The sequence below is a fragment of the Lipotes vexillifer genome, unplaced genomic scaffold (genome assembly GCF_000442215.2).
Source record: "Lipotes vexillifer unplaced genomic scaffold, Lipotes_vexillifer_v1.1 scaffold749, whole genome shotgun sequence".
Taxonomy (NCBI): Eukaryota; Metazoa; Chordata; class Mammalia; order Artiodactyla; family Lipotidae; genus Lipotes; species Lipotes vexillifer.
This window is the reverse complement of record NW_006782834.1, coordinates 1,091,780-1,101,590: the sequence shown is the minus strand read 5'-3', so window position 1 is coordinate 1,101,590 and position 9,811 is coordinate 1,091,780.

Sequence of the window (9,811 nt, the reverse complement as noted above, 5' to 3'; positions counted from 1 at the left end):
GAATGACTAACCTGTCCTGGGAGAAAAAGCCCAGTTGTTAAACCTGTTTGTGCTCAATTTATCATTTTCAACCGGAAGATCCTCTGTTTAGAATACTCCTGACCTACCTATTGGCTTGGACCATATTAAATTACCAGTTTCTGAACTATAAGAATGGTAAGTTCATACAGTTCAACTCAAACCACTTCTACCTGTCCTTCAGGACTTGGCTCAGCTACCCCCTCATCAGGACTCCTTCTCTGGCTTCTCTGATTTAGATGCTACCTTTCTGCTCCCATTGCATGTTGGGTATATTACTATGTAGTACTTATTTCTTCACAGTGGTATCTTGTGTTTACCTCTGTCTTTTCCACAAGAATTACGGAACCATGTCTTATTTAACTTTGAATACCCTGCATGTAACTCAGTGACTCGTAAACAGTACGCACTCAATAAATGCTTAAGTAAATGAGAATATAAAAGAGAACAACTAGCTGGACAGATTATGACAGAGATCTATAATCTTCTCATCTAAATAAGGTCCAGGTGCGGATGAGTCTCCTTGGGTGTATCTCCTTAAATACAGCTACTTTGAGTACTGTTCCTCTCAATCTACAGATCTGTGAAACTAAAGAGATAGTTATCTATGTCACATACACCCAAAATACAATGATCATGCAAGCATAGGGCAACTGCCACAGAAACTCCTACTCAAAAAGTGGGAAACGGGATACACAAAGGAGTTGCTGCCCATAGCAATTCTGGAATCCAACAGAGGGAATTCTGCAAGCTCCTCCCTTTGTTTTCAAGGCCTGGGAATAATTCTCCAGGGTTCTCAGCTCTATTCTGTAGGCTGTTCCACCCTCTGAGTCATCCTTACTTTTTCATGAAAGGTAGCACTTGTTTGTGGTTGAATAATTTTCTCAGCCTGCTTCCTGCACGTAGAATTTTGGAGGCTCAGTGGCCTCTTTCCATTCTGTCCTGTCTCTGTCCCTTTCAATCCAAGCTAGCAGTGTTTCTGTTTATATAGTTTTCTCAAAAACTTTGTGGGACTTCTGTGCAATTCACTGGGGTTCACACCATTAGACACGTGTCACATCCATAAATCTCTTCTAGATCAGCTCTTCTCTATGCTGGGCTCCTGCTGAGAAGAATGAGAGCCCACATTCTAAGCTTCCTTTGTTCCGTATTATTTGAGAAGATTTGTGAGATGTGTCTTTAATCTCTTCAAAGGGCCCTTTGTGGACTAAATAACCTGATCCTTTGATCTTTCTGGGGTCTGAATAAAATGTTGTACAGTTACTCCTTTGGCTTTATCTCTAGACCACATTTTCCTGATAGTACTCAGAGGTCATTTCTTTTTTCTTTTTTTTTGCGGTACGCGGGCCTCTCACTGCTGTGGCCTCTCCCGCTGCGGAGCACAGGCTCGGATGCGCAGGCTCAGCGGCCACGGCTCACGGGCCCAGCCGCTCCGCGGCATGCGGGATCCTCCCGGACCAGGGCACGAACCCGCGTCCCCTGCATCGGCAGGCGGACTCTCCACCTCTGTGCCACCAGGGAAGCCCCCAGAGGTCATTTCTTAATTTTAGCATTTTTTGTTCTCTAGAGAGGAGAAGACTTTTCAAAACTTTCAAGTTCAGGCTTCTTTCTATTTAACAGTCCTTCCCTCAAGTTCTCTCTCTCCTCTTGCATTTCATTATGAGCAGCAAGAAGAAACTAGGCAGCACCTTCCACACTCTTTGAAACCTCCTTAGCTAAATTACCAAGTTCATTCAGCACTTTTCCTGCTTTCCATCTAAGTGCAGATGACAGTTGACAGTGTTGCTAAGATTTCTGACAATACATAACAAGGATTCCCCTTCCTCCGGTTTCCAGTAACAGGTTTCTCACTTCCTTTTGAACCCTCACAGACAGCATCCTCAAGGTCTGGATTTCCACTGCCAGGTTGTTCAAGGTGACTTACGCTTCCTATATCATGCTCCTCAAGATCTTTCCAGCTTCCTCCCACTGCCTGGTTCCAAAGCAACTCTAAAACTTTTAAGTATTCGTTACAAAGGCACCCCACTTAAGATATGTAAGATAGGTATTGGCTATGTAACACCACGTAACAAATTATCCCAAACTTAGTGGGTTAAAATAGCAAGTTACCAGATTCCTGGGTCATGAATCCAGGTGCAGCCTAGCTGGGTCCTCTGGTTCAGTGTCTCTCACAAAGCTCCAACGAAGTCATCAGAGGGGCTTCAATCATCTCAAGACTTGAATAGGGAAGAACCCTCTTCTCAGCTCACTTACATGTTTGTTAGCAGGATTCAGTTCCTGGCAGGCTGTTGGCCAGAGGACACCCAGTTTCTTGCCACATGGGACTCTCCACAGGGCAGCTCACAATGGCAGTTTGCTTTATCAGAATGAGCAAGAGGAAAGAGTCAGAGAGAAAGGGAGTGTGAGCAGACAGAAGTCACCGTCTTTTATGTCCTCATCTCGGATGTGACAGCCCATGACTTTTTCCATATTCTATTAACCATAAGCGAAACCATGGGTAATCATTAGTCAAACCCATTTCACTTGCCTTCACTAATCAAGGTAGTTTTAAGACTTGCATGTTCTCCAAGCCGCATGTAACCTAAACAATAAGCTGTTTGCCTGTTGTTTTCCAGGAACTTGGAGTCAGCTGTGTCTAGTTCGAGCTGAGCTGGTTAAGATTGGATAGGACCACCTACCCTCCAGCTGGGCATGTGCGAGTGTTCGCTTAGTGACTTTTTGATGTCAGAGGGCTGAAAACTCCACCCTCAGATCGTGCTAAGTGCCTCCATTTTTTAACATGCAGAGGCCTGTAGTTTAGTTACACCTGCCCAGAACAATGATTATCGCTTCTTTTTCCAGTCACCTTTCCCCACTCCTCCCCACACTCACCACACCTCAGACCACCCTGCTTCTTTATTCTTTATACCATAAAATCCCCGAGCTCCTTGCTTTCAGAGAGGCATATCTGAGATGTGTTCTGCCATCTCACTTGCCTGCCTTGTGAATAAACCATCTCTTTGCTGTGAACCTCGGTATCTTAGAATTTAGGCTTGTTGCACATTGAGCAAAACGAACCTGGGTAACTTAAGCAAGCCTCTCAGTCCAACCCACACTGAGGGAAGGGGATTACACATGAGTATGAATAAAAAGAGGCAGGGATCATGGGGACCCATTTTAGAAGCTGCTGAACTAGAGCTTCATAAAGATGCATGAATGGGCAGTTATTATTATTTTAAATTTAATGTTTATTCAGAGTTTATTATGTGCCACGCATTATTCTAAATGTTTTGCATACACTCATTTGATTCTTAAAACAACCCTTGGAGGAAAGTACTATTATCACCCCTATCTGACACATGAGTTATCTCAGGATTTAAGCTTAAATAATTTAAAGTTAAGACCATAAATAACTTGCAAAGGATTTCCAGAAAGTAAATAGTTAAGCCAGTATTTATTTGTTTGTTTGTTTATTTATTTTTAAAATTTATTTTTGGCCACCTTGTGTCTTTGTTGCTGTGCATGGGCTTTCTCTAGTTGCAGCGAGCAGGGGCTACTCTTCATTGCGGTGGGCAGGCTTCTCATTGTGGTGGCTTCTCTTGTTGCAGAGCATGGGCTCTAGGCACGTGGGCTTCAGTAGTTGGGCAGCAGATGGGCCCTAGAGTGTGTGGACTCAGTAGTTGTGGCACGCGGGCTCTAGAGCACAGGCTCAGTAGTTGTGGAACATGGGCTTAGTTGCTCCACAGCATGTGTGATCTTCCCGGACCAGGGATCGAACCCATGTCCTCCTGCAATGGCAGGTGGATTCTTAACCACTGTGCCACCAGGGAGGTCCCTAAACCAGTATTTAAACCCAGGCAGTATGGCTCTAGAGCCTCGTCACCACCACAATCTACACCTTCTTATTCAAAAAGGTAAGACTCTAGGGAGGAATAGATTTACAGCTGGATCCAGACATTGTGGAGTGCCCATTAAGTAAACAATTCTAGAGCAATTTTCGTTCTTCTGAACTTTTCATGGTGCTGTTGTAGAAGAAACAGGATGATAAATATCTCTATTTTAACTTTAAATTTTCAGAAACATTCTTTTTATGGGAAAAATTATGATTGGAGAGATTTGAGTGACTTGCCCTAAGATAGTACACTGTGTGCTGCTTTTCTCATATTATATTCATAAATATTTTCCCATATTATTAATCATTCTTGAAAAATGACTGTTAATATCTGTGCTTCTTGAGCTTTAATTCAATATTCATATCACACTCTTCATTCTGAGAGTGCTTGAAACATCTGGATTAAATTCTTTAAAGTCACAGTGCGCTGCTATGCAGAATTAGAAATTCTAGAGGAAAAATAATGTTTAAAGCACGTTGGTACAACACAATAGAGTGCCAGGCAATATGGAAGCTAGACTCTTCCCTCCCATGCCCTTTGAAATTCCCACTGAAAGGGAGGACCCATTACAAAATAGTGGGAGCATAGCAACAACTCTGGAACCACTGTCCACATATAGGATTCTGTGAGGAATTTCCGTTAGATGCCATGGGATGAAAGTGGATTTTTATAGCACTGATTTCCTTTGTGAAATTATTACACAATAACGTTAAAGGTTTAAGAAAAATACATGTACTCAGGAGATTTGTGGTATTGCTGGAGACTCGCAGCATGTCTGCAGTCAAAGACCCTCTGCAAACTTCACCTATTGGGACAACCATAGTGAGGGGGAGCTGGGGCTACTGGAGGAATCTGCGAGTATCTCCATCCATGTGGGTCAAGCCGGGGCGCAGATGGGCAATGAGTGCTGGGAGCTCTACTGGCTGAAGCCCCACATCCGGCCCAAGGGCACCATGCCCAGCGACACAGCTCTAGGGAGCAGCAATAACTCCAACACCTTCAATGAGACAGGGGCCGTCTTTGTGACCCTGTCATAGGTAGGGTAAGAACTGGCATGTATAGGCAGCTCTTCCAACCTGAGCAGCTGAGGTCTGACCAGGAAGATTCTGCCAACAACTGTGCCGGAGGCTGCTACACTGAGGGGTCCCAAGGAGATGGATCATCAGTCGGGTGCTGGAGTAAATCCAAAAACTGATGAGTGGACCAAGTGCCATTAGCACCTGCAGGAGATCAGTACATTCTTAACCCCCCCTCCCTGGCCTAGGAGGCTAGACAGGTGTGGAAAAAAGGGACACCACAAGCCTGTGGCTGTGACTAGCGTCTACAGTGTCCACATGGTTCCTCCACCCTGTCCCTCCACTTGGCTTGCCCTAGGGGTAGCTGTGTGTCCTGGTTTGGATCTAGGGTTAGATGCTGGCTCTGCCCTGAGTCTGTGGACTCACGCTTCTGCCCTGCCGATTCCTCGCTTTGCCAGGCATGATTGTCTGATCCAAGCCTTCTTTGAACTTTGATTCATCTCTAGCCTCAGCAGGTGGGAGGAAGCTGCCTGGCTGCTCAGCTTATTGTTCTTAGACTCCTAAGCAGAACTGCCCAGCTGGGAGAGGCTTCTGCTTAGCTTTTAGCCGCTTCCCCAGTTCACCCCATCCCTTGCCCGAGAAACTAAGAACCAGAAGTAAGGCCAACTAGGAGTCAGCACTTTGGCACTGGTCCTCTAGAGGGACTGTCCAGACATACTCCCTGCTGCTCATCAGACTGAGCATGAGTGGGACACCTGAGGAATGGGGTTCTGTGTAAAAATAAAACAAAGCATCCCCTAGGCTTAGATCTTTCTTAAATGGAGAATTTTTTTTTTAGTTATCAATTTGCATTAAGCCCGCTTTTCTTTTTTTTAATTTATTTTCACTGACATATAATTAATATATAACATATTAGTTTCAGGTGTACAACACAAGATTTGATATATCTATAAATTATGAATAAATGGAAAATTTTGTATTGTCAAAAAAACCCAAGTACTTGGAAATTTATTTTCTTTTTCTAGTTGCTACTTTCTTTGTACCATCTAAGAAATCTTTTCCTACTCTAAAGTCACAGAGAATTTTCCTGTGTTTTCTCCTAAAACTTGATAGTTAGCTTTTATGTTTAGGCTTTCGAGTCATCTCAAATTGAGTTTTGTGCTAGATGTCAGGTAGAAGTCTAGATTCATGTTTTTAAAATATGAGCTTACTTTTTAGTAGCTGAAGATATCTTTCTGCCACACACTCTTTAATTAAAAAAAAAAACAACGAAGGCAATTCTCACCTTTTTATTTTTTTATTTTCTATGTTAAACATAGAAACTAATCTCAATATTTGTATCAGTTATGATTAGGTTTGACTGAATAATAGAGATCAGAAAAACAGTAATTCAAGAGAGTTAAATGTTTCTTTCTCTCTCACATAAAACCAATCCAGAAGTTGACAGTCTCAAGCTTATTTAGCACCTTAATGGTCATCAGAAACTCAGGCTCCTTCAAGCTTCATCTATGCCATCCTAAGTTGTTGCCTTCATTCTCATAATCCAATGTGGGGATGAATATCCAGCCAATACGTACATGTTCCCAACAACAGATCAGAGGATGGAAAAAAAGCATTTGAGCAACCTTTCAGGTGACTTACCAGAAATTCCATTTATATACCATAGGCCAGATTTTAGTCATTTCATCAAATCTAGCTACAAATCAGTATTTTAGCTAAGTGGCTTGCTAGGTTATCAACTAAAAGTTGGGGTTCTGTTGCAGCATTATTCACAATAGCCAAGATATGGAAGCAACCTAAGTGCCCATCGATAGGTGAATGCATAAAGAAGATGTGGTATATATATATATATATACAATGGAATATTTTTCAGCCATAAAAAAGAATAAAATCTTGCCTTTTGTGATAACATGGATGGGCATAGAGGATATTATGCTAAGTGAAATAAGTCAGACAGAGAAAGACAAGTACCATATGATCTTACCATATGTGGAATCTAAAAAAACAAAACAAATGAACAAACATAGTGAAACAGAATCAGAATCATAGATACAGAGAACAGACAGGTTGTTGCCAGAGGGGAAGAGTAGGATGGGGTGATGAGTGAAATGGGTGAGGGAAATTAAGAGGTACAAACTTCCAGTTACAAAATAAATGAATCGTGGGGATGAAATGTACACCATGGGGAATATAGTCAATAATATCGTAGTATCTTTGTATGGTGAAGACGGTGGTCAAAAAGTACAAACTTGCAGTTATAAGATAATTAAATACTAGGGGTGTCATGTACAACATGATAAATGTAATGAACACTGCTGTGTGTTATATATGAAAGCTGTTAAGAGAGTAAATCCTGAGCTCTCATCACAAGGAAAACATATATTTCTTTATCTTTTATTTTGTATTCATATGAGATGATGGATGTTCTCTAAACTTATTGTGGTAATCATTTCATGATGCATGTAAGTCAAATCGTTATGTTGTTACACCTTACACTTATACAGTGCTGTATGTCAATTTATCTCAATAAAACTAGAAGAAAATAAAGGTAGAGGTTCTATCGAGAAAAAGGAGAGAATGAATATGAGAAGCACTTAGTACTCTCCTCAATGGTATACAGCACTGGGACACTTTAGAAAAAGTGTCTAGCCATTCAACTTTAAACAAAACAAAACAAAACAGCCCATAAGCTTTTCTTCTTGGAAAAAAATTAACATTTAAAAATTTTTTCCAATTAATTTTTCCACCATGTAAAGCCAATTCGAACAAAAGGTCATTTTCCTTACTTTGGCATCATTTCTATCCTTCCACAGCCTGCTAGAAGAAGCTTTAGAAAAAGTGTGACAACTAAGCAGCCCTGTGTGGAGAGAGGCTATTTATTTAATATCCACAAGGAAATGACCCCAGTAAAAACTGAATCTAAGGAAATAAAGCATCTGAGATCATTCTTAACCTCAATTTCCTTAAAATAGCAATTCATAAAATCTTAGAAGGGTTAATACCCTGGAGTTAAGGACTCTATAAAGCTTCATGACAAATATACACTGTTATTCCACTTTGCTTTGTTTTATTATTGTTGTTTTCCTTTCTCCCTGGATCCTAAAGAACTGTTTTGAAATCTCAACTGCTGTCAAATGTTGTCCAAAATGGTTGTATACACCAAAAGCACAAGCAACAAAAGCAAAGATAAACAAGTGGAACTACATCAAACTCAAAAGCTTCTGCACAGCAGAAGAAACAGTCAACAAAATGAAAAGGCAGCCTACAGAATGGGAGAAAATATTTGCAAGTCATATATCTGATAAAGGGTAAATATTCAAAATATGTAAAAAACCCATGCAACTCAATAGCCCCCAAAAAATATGATTAAAAAATAGGCAGAGGAATTGAACAGACATTTTTCCAAAGAAGATACACCAATGGCCAATAGTACCTAAAAAGATGCTCAACATCACTAATTAGGGAAATTCAAATCAAAATCACAATATCGCCTCACACCTTTCAGAATGGCTATCATCAAAAAGACAAGAGATAAAAAGTGTAAGCAAGGGCATAGAGGAAAGGGAACCCCTGTACACTGATGGTAGGAATGTAAATTGGTACAGCCACTGTGGAAAGCAGTATGGAGGTTCCTCAAGAAATTAAAAATAGAAGTACCATATGATCCAGCAATCTTACTTCCGGGTATATAACTGAAGGAAGTGAAAACAGGATCTTGAAGAGATATCTGCACCCCCATATTTATTGCAGCATTATTCACAATAGCCAAGATATGGAAACTACCCAAATGTCCATCAACAGATAAATGGATAAAGATGTGAGATACAGACATAGAGAAGAGAAGTGTGGTTGCTAAGGGGGTGGGGGAGGGAAGGATTGGGAGTTTGGGGTTAGCAGATGCAAACAATTACATATAGAATGGATAAAAACAAGGTCCTACTGTATAGGGAACTATATTCAATATCCTGTGACAAACCATAATGGATAAGAATATATACTTTATTGTATAGCACAAATTAACACAACATTGTAAATCAACCATACATCAATAAAAATTTTAAAAAAGATGGGAGATAGATACATATAAAATTATTATTATTATTATTATTATTATATGAAATATTATTCAGCCCCGAAAAAAGGGAAATCCTGCCATTTGTGACAATATGGATGAACATAGAGGACATTGTGCTAAGTGAAATAAGTCAGACAGAGAAAGACAAATACTGTATGATATCACTTATATGTAGAATCTGAAAAAAGCCTAACTCATAGAAACAGAGAATCGAGTAATGGTTACCCAGGGCCTGGGGGGATGGGGAAATGGAAAGTTATTAGTGAAAAGGCACATATTTCTAGCTATACAATTAACAAGTTCTGGGAACAGCATGGTGACTATAGCTAATAGTACTGTACTATATACCAGAAAGTTGCTGAGCGAGTACATCTTAAATGTTCTTACCACAAAAAAGAAATGGTAATTATGTGATGGGATGGAGGTGTTAGCTAATGTTATGGTGGTAATCATTTTGCAACATAAGTCAATCAAATCAATATATTGTACACCTTAAACTTATACAATGTTATATGTCACTTATATCTCAATAAAGTTGGAAAAAATAAATGCAAATATTAAAGTCTAAAAAAAGGGTCTTATAAACAACGTGTGGCAAAGACAGTAATGCTTACCAAATAGTACATTAGCTTCCTCCATACTCAGCCCCCTAGTCCTTCAGTTCACTCCATGTTCAACACCCTGGTCTGTTGGTTCCACATGTGCTCAGTCCCCTTGTAGTCAGGGAGGGGGCAGGTGACTAGTTCTGACCAATGGGCTGTGAAGGAAGTGAATGTGCATTACTTCTGAGCTATGACAGTGAAAGCCCACTTGAACTCTCCAACGCTCTT